Below are 12,723 nucleotides of genomic sequence, written 5' to 3'. Positions count from 1 at the left end.
CATGGAATTATATCACAATAACCTTCCAGGACTCTTTAACATTTTTTAGGAGTTTTGTCCAAGATAGGGATATTCTTCCCTTGACAGTTTGAAAGCTGCTTTGAATTGACCATTCTACATGTGCCTTCCCATATTTAACAGATCAATATTCCTGCCATTTAGAAAAAGGTACCAGATCAGAACTACCTCTCTGAGTGTCTGTCTTTCACTATCCATAAAATGAGAGTAGTAGTCTTGGGAGTCTACCCAGTAGAACTCCTATAAAAACAGGTTCAATCTTTTTTTTTTTTTTTTTTAACTCTACAGTATCCCCAAGAAAGTCCAGAACATGAAAACCTCCCAAACAGAGGATAAGAAGTCATTATTTTTTTCAAGATTCTTATCTCACAGCTATTAAAAAGTAAGTTAATAATTCAAAACTGTGATGACATGGGAAAATGCTCTTAACATATTATGGAGTGAGAAAACCAGGCTGTCAAATTGTTAAGAATAGAATGAGGCCAATTTTTTTAAAAGATTTTTCTTTCTTTCTTTATTTATTTGAGAGAGATAGCACCACGGAGGGGCAAGGGCAGAGGGAGAAGTAGACTCCCTGCTGAGCAGGGAGCTGGACCCAGGACTCGATTCCAGGACCTTGAGATCATGACCTGAGCCAAAGGCAGACATTTCACTGACTGAGCCACCAGGTGCCCCGAATAAGGCCAATTTTTGTTTGTTTGTTTGTTTCTTTCTTTCTTTCTTTCTTTCTTTCTTTAAAGATTTTATTTTTAGGGCAGCCCGGGTGGCTCAGCGGTTTAGTGCTGCCTTCAGTCCAGGGCCTGATCCTGGAGATCTGGGAGCGAGTCCCACGTCAGGCTCCCTGCATGGAGCCTGCTTCTCCTTTTGCCTGTGTCTCTGCCTCTCTCTCTCTCTCTCTCTGTGTCTCTCATGAATAAATAAATAAAATCTTTAAAATATTTTCTTTTTAAAATAATCTCTACGCTCAAGTGGGGCTTGAACCCACAAACCCAAGATCAAGAGTCACATGTTCTACCAACTGAGCCAGCCAGGCACCCCAGAGTAAGGCCAATTTTAAAAAATAAATGTGACTAAGCCACAAACCTATGAGCATGTATGACAGGATTAGGGAATGGTCAACAATCTAAAGTACAAGCCTGTGTATGTGGAGAGGTGATCAGAGGAGACAAGATACTGCAGAAAAATGCCAGGAAACATATATATATATACATATGTATTCATACGCACACACCTGCACACATATATGTCTATATATATATAAGTATCCACATGTATGTGTGTGGCCCGTGTGTTGGAAGGCATATAAAATGGGCAGATATGCATGAAAACATTAATCAAAATTCTCTCTAGACAGTGGCACTAATAGTCTTCCACTTACTTTTCTATAATTTTGAAATTTCCTACAAATGAATATCTTATTTTATAATAAAAAGTTATTTCTTTAAATATTTATTTATTTATTTTAGAGACAGAGAGAGAGAGAGAATCTCAGGCAGACTCCCTGCTGAGCACAGAGCCTGATGCAGGACTAGATCCCATGACCCTGAGATCATGACCTGAGTTAATAACAAGAATCAGGGATCCCTGGGTGGTGCAGCGGTTTGGCGCCTGCCTTTGGCCCAGGGCGCGATCCTGGAGACCTGAGATCGAATCCCACATCAGGCTCCCGGTGCATGGAGCCTGCTTCTCCCTCTGTCTGTGTCTCTGCCTCTCTCTCTCTCTCTGTGACTATCATAAATAAATAAATTAAAAATAAATAAATAAAAAAATAAAAATAAAAACAAGAATCAGACTCTTAACCTGCTGGGCCATGGAGGTGCCCCAATAAAAAGTTATTCTTAAAAAGATCTTTAAAGTTATTTTTAAAAAGCCACCTGGGTGGCTCAGTGGTTCAGCCTCTGACTTTGGCTCGAGTTGTGATATTGGGGTCCCAGGATCCAGTCCCACATCAGGCTTCCCGTGGGAAGTAAATAAAGAAAATCTTTTTAAAAAATTAAAATAAAATAAAAAGATCTTTGAACATAATTGATTATAGGCCTCTTTTAAATAGCTATCTCTCCTGTGCCTTGAAAATATGATTTTTGTGATCAACAACTGCTGTCCAAAGTGAGACATGTCTCCTTAACTTGTTCTCACTTTGTGCAGGAGACACCCTACACAAATTTCTGAGAGCTGGTAGTCTTCAACATCTAAAAGACAACCAAGAACCACTATGTGAGCAAGAAAGGGCATTTTTTTTTTACATTTTTAAAAAAAATTTTATTTATTTATGATAGTCACAGAGAGAGAGAGAGAGAGAGAGAGGCAGAGACACAGGCAGAGGGAGAAGCAGGCTCCATGCACCGAGAGCCCAATGTGGGATTCGATCCCTGGTCTCCAGGATTGCACCCTGGGCCAAAGGCAGGCGCTAACCTGCTGCGCCACCCAGGGATCCCCAAGAAAGGGCATTTGACAGAAAATCACAAGTGCTGGCGAAGACTTGGAGAAACAGGAATGCTCGTGCCCTGTTGGTGGGAATGTAAATCCATGCTGTCATTGTGACAAACAGTATGGAGGGTCCTCAAAAAGTTAAAAATAAATTGTATGATCCAGCAATTCACAGTCTGGGTATTTACTAAAGAAAACTGAAAGCCAGGAGTCAAAGAGATATCTATATAGCCATATCCATAACAGCATTATTCACAATGGCCAAAAGGTGAAAGCAACCCAGGTCTCCAACAGCTGAACGATGACAAAATATGCTATATATCCATACGATGAAATTTAATGTGCCTTAAAAAGGAAGGAAATTCTAGGGTGCCCAGGTGGCTCCATTGGTTAAGCATCTGACTCTTGGTTTTGGCTCAGGTCATGATCTTGGGGTCCTGAGATTAAGCCCTGCCTCAGGCTCTGCACGCAGCTCAGAGTCTGCTGGAGATTCTCCCTCTCCCCCTACCGCTTCCCCTGGCACTCTTTCTCTCTCTCTCTCTCTCTCAAATAAATAAACAACTCTTTAAAAAAAAAAAAAAAAAGGAAGAAAATTCTGACACATGCTTCGATATACATGAATGTCGAGGACATTATGCAAAATGACGTAAGCCAGTCACAGGAGACCAAATACTACATAATTCCATTTCCATGAGGTCCCTAAAGCAGTCAAACTCATAGAGATAGAAAGTAGAGTGGTGGTGATCAGAGGCTGGAGAGAGGAGGAAATGCGGTTTATTGTTTAATGGAGACAGAGTTCTCAGAGTTCTGGTTGGTTGCACAACAGTGGAAATGTGCTCAGTGCCATGGAGCCATACACTTAGAAATGGTTATGGTGGGGACGCCTGGGTGGTTCAGGAGTTGAGCATCTATCTGTTTTTGGCCCAGAGTGTGATCCTGGAGTCCCAGGATCAAGTCCCACATCGGGCTCCTTGCGTGCAGCCAGCTCCCTCCCTCTGTCTCTGCCTCTCTCAGTGTCTCTCATGAATAAATGAATAAAATCTTTAAAAAAAGAGAGAGAGAGAAAGAGATGGTTATGGAGGTACATTTTCTGTTATGTGTTTTACCATAATTAAGATGAATAATTTAAAAAACATATTTGTGTTGTTCTAGAAATCACTGGACAAAAGACCAAGCACTTAATTCATACTGGGACCCTGGCTCTGTTAGCCAATTCTGAGAGGTTGGGGTGTTCTGGTTCCTGGCCCTACACAAAATAAGTTAATGGAAAAGAAAAGGGCTTCACAAGGCAGCTGTGGGTGTGACCTGTGACAGTGTGGCAGGCCCATGCCCGTAAGCGGAGGTGAGGGAGGTGTGTACTTGGGACAGGACAGGAGCCCCACCACCTTAGACACTCCAAACACAGAACGTTAAAAGTCTCAGTAATGAGAACCCAGATCCAGATCCAGGTAAATTAAAGGGAATAAGTTTTAGAAAGTTTCCAAAACAACAGCAGAAGTTAAAAATCTGCAGTTTGGGTTCTTGAAGGAATAAGCTCTGGTTACCTGGAAAAGTCACAAGACTGGCCAGTACCAAGAAGTGTGTTCTCCTCCACAGTGCTAGACAAAGAAGGTGTCACCCGTCCAGATGTGTGCCATTATTTGAGTCATCCCACACAAGACCAGCCCCACGATCACCTTGGTTACGGTCTCCCGGGCAAACTTCATTCATTTACCCTCCCTGAGTGCTTTCTCTCCAGGCAGGCACACCTGCGCTCCAACTTTGCAGGGCCCTGATCAAGGTGGATGGAGGGGGGTTGATCCCAAACTGCACATGCTATCCTCACCCACCTCCTCACTAAAGGGGATCCTGGCCTTTTTCCTCATTTTGCACTTGGGCCCCAGACCACTAACCACCTCTGGTGCATAGTATTTGAAGAAGCACTCAACAATGACTCCTGGCTGATCCCATGGCAAGCAGAGCCATGACCCCACTTGGGGTTGGCGAAGATGGGGCTTCCTTAGGGAAATCAGTTTCGAAGTGCTGGGGGAGAAATGATCTACTTTCCATCACGAAATGTAAAAGCCACAGCCCTGGCCTGGAAAGACAGAGAGAGACAGAGACAGAGACAGGGAGAGTCAGGGAGAGAGAGAGAGAGGCTGGGAGTTGACTGCAGCCAACCTCCGGACAGCACTCTCCTGCACATTTTTTTCTTTTTTAAATTAAGGAAACAGGCACCTGGGTGGCTCAATCTGTTTAGCGTCTTCCTTTGCCTCAGGTCATGATCTGGAGGTCCTGGAATTGAGTCCCACATCAGGCTCCCTGCTCAGCGAGGAGTTTGCTTCTCCCTCTCTCTCTGCCCCTCTTCCCTGCCTGTGTGCTCTCTCTCCCTCTCTGTCAAATAAATAAATAAAGTCTTTTTAAAAAAGAAAAAGAAATGTTACTGTCAGTGTGGAGTCACCTACAAGGCTGTACCCAACCAGGGTTTCTAAACATAGAGGCCAAAGGACACCTGAAACTCTGAAGAAGCTCTACTTCAGAGACTTTTTTAGAGGTAGAGCTTTCCTGGCACATCTTGCCACTGCCTCCCTGGCCTCAAGGGTAGCCAGCACAGCTCTCTCTGCTCTTGGCCACTCACCTGAGTCACCTCCAACCTGCCCCTGCCACCCCCACGCCCCAACTGCGTCTGACTCACACCAGCCATCCAAAGATGGGAGAGGTCAGAACATGAAAAAACATGAAAAAATAGCATCTCAGGTGGAAGCAGCCCAAGTGTCCACTGATGGAATGAACAGATAAGCAAAACCTGGCAGATAGAAACAATAGAATATTTCCAGCCTTAGAAAGGAAGGAAATCCTGACACATACTATGGCATAAATGAATCCTGAAGACAGTACTCTCAGTGCATCAAGCCAGTCACAGAGGACAAAGATTGTGCAATGCCACTTCTGTGAGGTACCAAGAGTAGTCACATGCATAGAGACAGAACATGTGATAGAAGTTATGAAGGTCCATGGGAGGAGGCAATGGGAACTTATGTTTAGCAGTGAGGAATTTAAGTTTTGCAAGATGAAAAAGTCCTGGAGAGGGCTGATGGTGATGGTCGTACCACAGCGGGAATGAATGTACCTTGTACCACTAAACCATTGCTTAAAAATGGTTAAGGTGGTAAATGTCATGATTTGTGTGTTTTACCCCAGGAGAAAAAAAAAAAGGAACATCTCCTAGCAGAAATTTAGGATCTCTGGCGACGCTTGCAGCTTTTTTTCCAGAAATCAAAGACAAGCACTTCTCCGGAATGTTCTGTATTGTTCTACTCATTCTGGGAAGGGCTCACTAAGTAAATTACATCTTTAGTTCACACTCAGATGTCAATAGGAATTGTAAGCAGATGGGTGGGCTGATTTGGGCATCTAGAAAAAGGATAATAGCACTGGTAATGTAAACTTCAGTTAAGTTTTCCTAGCAATTCCAGCAACTGCTAGCTACTTTCCCCACTCCTTGTAAAAATCAAATGTCTAAGTTTTTGAAAATCTTACGTGTCTTTGACCCCTTTTGGAAGTGTAAGATAATATTGTTGTACTTCACCAAATACATACCCATCTATAAATTCATTTGTCTTAAAAGATGCAAAACATTGATGGAACCCCCAAAATTCAGTGATTTGAAATACCTATGTACACACGGCTGCATAACCAGAAATGTAGACGAATACTTGACTTCAGTGTAATGTTTGGTCCGACACGCCTACCTCTGTTTGAAGGAGAGATTGTCTTTGTCAGTGGAATGGCTTCTTTAACAATGAACCATTCATTCGTTTGTGATTGCACCAGAAGGAGAGAATTACCAGTTCTTCAAAATAGCTTTTTAAAGCACAAAATTAGCCTTTTGGGGGTGAGAAAGGCTGGGAACAGGTAGGGGTAAGAAATTGGATCTAAATGTATTCAGCCTGGGCTACCCAGGACCTGGAAGTTGGTTCCACATTGACGTCTTCTGTCTGAGTTCTTCTGTCTGGTGGCTCTATTTCTGTTTTTAATGCAAAGAAATCTTTATCACACTGAACACGGCTGATCTAATGGAGACTATCTGATCAGCTCAGCAGAAGGAGTAAAAGCTGAATGAGCTGAGTGACCTCCTGCTCTCTCTCTAGAAGCCAAAGTGGAGATGGGTTCAGAAGTGGTAGATAGAAGAGACCATCAACTTCTCCTCTTTGGAAGACAATTTTCCTCCAGAATCGTCTACACAGCATTGTTCATCTGCACTGAATTTTCCTTAAAATTAAATGACTCTGTTCAGGGGCTCTTACAACAATGAGAAATCTCTGATATCATACAGCCTTAGCAACCAAAATTAGCAATGGGCTTCAAGGCAGGAGGAAATGAGACACTTCAATAGGCAAATAACCTTGATGTTCATCACAGGAACTCCCAACTGTTTCAGCAGAAAGCGCCAGTAGTTTTTGCTCAAAGACTCTTTGACACTCTGTCTCAAAATCCTTGCCTTGCTATTTCCACCACTGTAGAACAATCTTTACCAGATGTACTCAAGCCCCCGTGTCGAAAGACCTGCCTGAAACCAAACTGCCAATTCTCAGTAAATTCTGACCTTGCCATTTCCCCTTGGAGACCCTACAAAAGCTCCGTCGAGGAGGTAGTCTCCCTTCTCGAAGTAAGCGATAAGCTCAGCTTTCTCCTCTCAACGGGTTGGGCTGGTGTTATTTGCAGACACAGCATTTGATGCATTAACATGCAGAATACACAAGGTTAGTTGATAATTGATATCAATTGTGATCTAGTGTTTTACAATTCACAAAACACTTGCCCATGCTTTGTCTTGTCACACGCGTTCACTCCTGCAAAGGGTAAGTGGGATAAGCAAATGTTGGTGTCATGATGGTTTCACATAAGGGAACCGGAGCCCAAGGAGCAAACGTGATTTGAGGGTAAACAGCCAATTAAAAAGCAGGGTGGAATCTTTATTCCAGGTCTCTTGATTTCAAAGGTTGAAGGTCAAACTACAGAGGTCATTATGACAATATTTAGCATTCAAATAGGAAATAAAGCATTTGCCTAAATCTTAAAGAACCAAAATGTGTTCGTTTGCTGGGACCACTGCCACACAGCACCACAAATTTGCATGGCTTGGAACAACAGAAATCATTGTCTCACAGTTCTGGAGACAAGAAACCCAAAGTCAAGGTGTTAGGTGATTCCTCCCGAGGGCTTTGAGGGAAAGTCGACCTCATGACTCTTGCCTAACTTCTGGCGGTTTTCTGGCAATTTTTCACATTCCTTGGTTTCTGCCAAGAAACTTCAATCTCTGCCTTCATCTTCATACAGCATGTTCCCTGTGTGCACGTCTGTATCCAAATTTCCCCTTTATTATTTATATATTTATTTAAAGATTATTTATTTATTTGAGAGAAAGTGTTCACTCAAGACACAGCACCAGCAGGGAGCAGGGTGGGAGGAGCAGAGGGAGAGGGAGGAGCAGATGCCCCCTGAGCAGGGAGCCCAAGCCTGAGCCCTACCCAGGACTCAATCTCAGGACCCTGAGATCACGACCCGACCCTAAGGCAGACAACAGTTAACTGGCTGAACCACCCAGGTGCCCCCAAATTTCCTCTTTTTTTTGAGTATACCAGTCATCTTGGATTAAGGGTGCACTCTACTCCTATATAAGCTCATCTTAACAAATCACATCAGCTATAACTGTATTTTCAAATGAAGTGACAATCTGAGGTCAGCACATGAGTTTGGAGAAGCAGTTCAACCCATAAGACAAAGATACGAAAGTCTGTTCCACCTTTGCAAGCCCAGCAACTGATAAATGATGCTTTGATTCGAGTGAGTCCATGGGACTGGGGATGATCTTTAAGATGGCCTACTTTGCCACAGTGTAGATAGTGTAGATGCTTGATAGCCGAGGGCAGATATATTTCCTGGGCTGCTATGTGGCTAATTATACTTTATTCTCAGTAGTAAGTAATCATGGATACTTCATGGATTAGTGAGCTAAAAGCGTGCCTGGAAGCCACCGTTTGTATCCGGATTACAGGATACACCCTCCTCTGCTGCATTTTGAGAGTGAGAGCAACAAACGAGTCGTGTCCACCAGAGACCCTGGTCCGGTCCCGTGCATGCATACCCGCAACCGTGCAAATGGGCTTGTGCAAAAACACAGTTTGAAGAAAACCATCTATTTTGGTAGAAAAGAGTAGACCGAGAAAGTGGTCTGTTACTAACTTGGGTGAATTTATTCCAGAAACCTTTTCAGCTTTAACATTCAAGGGCTGACCCCAGGAACTGCACAATGGGTGTCTTGCCTTATCCGGTAATTGACACTTTAACACAATCAGCAAGGACAGCCTCAGGGAGTTGTTGTTTTTCTTCTTCTTCTGTTTGGTCCATTTTTTGTTGGTTTTGATGGAAATCTCTATTTTGATGAGGGAAAATTATAATTGCTTACTGGAACCAGATGTTTTTTGAGTCAGTGGATTAGATGTTTATGACTATATTGTTTTGGTTTCAAGTAATGTTGCACCCATTCCAATATTATATACATGAAATATACAGGATACATACACTAAACCTGTCTGTAAAGAATGAATAATAAAATCAATACATGCAAAGCCCACCACTTAGCTAAAGAACCAGAACATCACCTGTCACTCTCCCCTTCCCTTTGTAACGTACTTGATATGCTATTTTGCTTTGCTGTGCGTGGAGCTTTATAAAAGTAGGTATATATATGTCTTCTTTGCTCGGCTCTTTGCTTTGGGTTTTGTGGCTCTGAGATGTACCTCTATGGCCACATGTAGCTTGTTCCTTTGCATTGCTATGTAATTGTCCACTGTGTTAATGCTCTAAGATTTATTTATCCCTCTGCCTGAAAAAGAACACCTGAGTCATCTGTAGTGTCTTTGTGAATAAGGAACATTCTACAGGTCTCTTGGTAAATATGTCAAAAGTTACTTTGGAGCATTGGTTTTCAAACTTCTTAAAAATGTAATATCCTGGACACATAGAACACATATATTTTACATGTATAATACAATTTGTACACATAATCTGTATACACATGGGAATACACACAGAAATGAAACAATTTGTGAGACAAGGTTATCCTTACTATAGACAATGTCCCATCAGTTTTTCTACCCTACTGTATTCTGTTTGGTTTGCTAAAAAAGCTGGTTGTACACTAGTAAATTGTTGGGGGAGTCAAAAGTTACACTTGGATTTTCAACTGCTTGGCGGGGGCAGTGCCTGTGCTAGCCCCGCACACTCTGCAAGGGTCAGCTGTATACTCAGGAGTACAACTTCCAAGTCCTAGCTATATGTATGTGCAACTTTACAACAAAATGCCAAACTCTTTTCCAAGGCGACTATACTGGTTTATAATCCTTCTAGGAAGAATTCCCGCAGATTCACATTCCTCTCCCTCACTGGCACTTTTGGGACAATTGCATCTCTGCATTGGCTCACCTAACCCAGGGCTTATGTGAGATGATTACCCTGTTTGGGGTGGACTGGGAGCCAAGGCACCTGAGCTTGTCTGAGGGGGATAAGAGGAAAACTGGTACCCCGTGTTTTGTTTCTACCGCTGAAGCCCTCTCTTTACCCTTGTCAGGAACAAACCCGACTCAGAATACTTGCCTCTCTCAGCTCGCCCCGGTGCCTGTTCTCTTTGTCCCTTTCTTGACATGTAATAGCTGTTGAAGACAGTCCAAGGCTGTCAATCACTTCTCACAGGCACTGCTGGAGGGATAGAAGCCTGCATCCCATTCCCCATGGCATCTTGCTTCTGCCCGCCTCCAGCCTCTTGCTCCTTTGTTCATCTGGCATTGAGACTACGGGCTCCTGTACACTCTAGAGGCTTCTTTTGATGGCATCCATAATTTAGCCTTGAATGGAAATTGTGGACCTCTTCTCTCACACGCTCCTCTTTTCCCTGGTGTTTCACCAGAAGAGGCAGAGAATCGCCAGTCACCGTGTGCTGGTGGCTCTGCTCATGGGCCTCTGTTCATGGGTTTTGCCCAGACCCCTGTGGTGCTGTGCTGCAGCTGCATCTGGGTCCAGGTGAGCCTTATCCCAGGAGGGCTTTTGGTATTTTTTGTTAAGATCTTATTCAGTTATTTAGAGAGCACATGTGAGCAGGGGGAGGTGCAGAGAGAGAGGGGAGAAAGAATCTTAAGTAGACTCTGCCCTGAGCACATGGGGTTTGATCCCAAGACCTCAAGATCACGACCTGAGCAGAAACCAAGAGTCGGATGCCCAACCAACTGAGCCAGCCAGGCACCCCTCCAGGAGGGTTCTTGTAGCGGTGTGGTCCATGCAACCACATCATAAAGCAGGTGATATTTTTCCATGTTGACCATGCAATGATTGGGGTTTGTGTTGTTAACTAAATCAATCACCAATATAGTCATCCCAATATCATAAAAACAAAAATCCAACAAAACCTAGGCTTCCCTGTTGATAAATTTATGATCCAGAAAATGAGTGAAGTTCAGATTTGCCACTTATGTGACTATGTGATTACAAGGCTCACAGTGCTCCTGGTTTGCTTTGATGCCATTATTCTTGGGAGCAGCTCTGGGTCCTGCCTCCCACAGCTTAGCAGTTCTCAAACTGGGTTTCTTGGAAACCAACTTCCTGGAGGAAAACTGTAGAGTTGGCATCCAGCCCCTCTGGAATCAGTGTCTAAGATGCCGAGCCCACAAGACCAAGTGGACAAACAGGCCCTGTCCAGTGTTTCAACCAGAGAACTCTCTTGTTTTCTTTTTTATGAATAGAATCCCATGTAAGAACCTGTTTTAGAGAATGTCACTTCTTTTTCTGAAGTTTGAAAACTACTGCAGCAGCTTGCCTTGAAACAAAAGCCCTCCAAGTAGTGGGCTATAGCTGAGGACGTTGGGCTGGGTTCTGCTGATGGTTTATTTCCCTTCAAATCAATGTGCAGCTGCTAAAATGATACTTTTTTCTTTTCTTTTCTTGTGACATTGTGATGGCTGTTCAGAGGTTCACAGTCGCCCCTGTCCTGGAGGCTGCAACCTTTTGTTCCCTTACTGCAGCGGGCCTCGATCGTCTCCCCAGATCGGTGCTCCCCTTTGTCCACAGTAATAGAGTTTCGGCCCACACATCCCCACCCAGACCCACTGTGGCTCAGCACAGCAGAGCGACAATGTTCTCCCAGTGGGCTGTAAGCAGCTCTGTGAGGCGTGTAATTCCACATCACTTGCTTAAAAAAAATCTGTTTATGCAGCTCCTGGTGGCTCAGTGAGTGAAGCATCTGCCTTCAGCTCAGGTCATAATCCCATGGTCCTGGGATCAAGCCCCACGTCAGGCTCTCTGCTCAGCAGGGCATCTGCTTCTCCCTATGCTGCTTCTGCTCTGTTCTCTCTCTCTCTCTCTCTCTCTCTCTCATAAGTAAATTAAAAGTTAGGGAAAAAAAGAATCTGCTTATCACTTATCATCTTCCACTCTCCCACAAGCTGGGCACTCAGACGGTGGTGACCCTGTACCCCCACGCAGAGAAGGACAACTCTGGTGGAAGGAGGAACACTAGGATGGGTCCCCAAAGTACTGTCCAACAGCTGGAACAGCTCACCTCTAGACGGAGATAAGGGTCTGTAGTTGGTTGCCATATAAGTGGTCTGCAACCCTATTCTGCAACAGAATCAGCAAATCCAGTGATTTTAGAATGGAGAGAAGTCTCAGAGCATCGATACTAGTTCTAGGATTTGGGGGAAGAAACTGTTTTGGGATTTCTGAGGTCTTGGGATCACGGGGAGCGGGAATGTGGGGTAGGAACATAGTTTACACGGAGACAGAGAAGCCCACTGCAGTGGAGAGCCTCCTTCCCTGGGATGCATGATCAGCTACCACCCACTCAGAGGCAGGAGGGGCGGGGGGACACCCTCCAGGCGAGGCTTACTGGAAGCAACCAGGTCGGGTCCTCCAGTGAGGTTGAGATCCCCTTTGACTCCCCTGGCCAAGATCTCTGCTCTGGGGACCTCTATCCTGGGTTAAGCTCTTCTGCTCTCAGAGAAGGGAATGAAGGTCAAAGGGCGTGTCGAAGGTTACACAGTGATTTAGTGATGAAGCCAGGACTAGAATCCAGCCATACCAGACCCCGCTGTCGGTCCGTCCCTGCTCTGGGGTTTTTCTCTTTTCCTGGTCCTGGCACAGCGTGGAAACACAGAATGCACAGGAAGCCCTCGGAAGACAGATCGCATGGAAGTTTAATCTCACAACATCCAAGAATATGTATCAAGCCAACGCTCGATACCTGGA

The sequence above is a fragment of the Canis lupus genome, chromosome 7, assembly GCF_011100685.1.
Source record: "Canis lupus familiaris isolate Mischka breed German Shepherd chromosome 7, alternate assembly UU_Cfam_GSD_1.0, whole genome shotgun sequence".
NCBI classification, from domain to species: Eukaryota; Metazoa; Chordata; class Mammalia; order Carnivora; family Canidae; genus Canis; species Canis lupus.
This window is presented reverse-complemented; position numbering follows the sequence as displayed.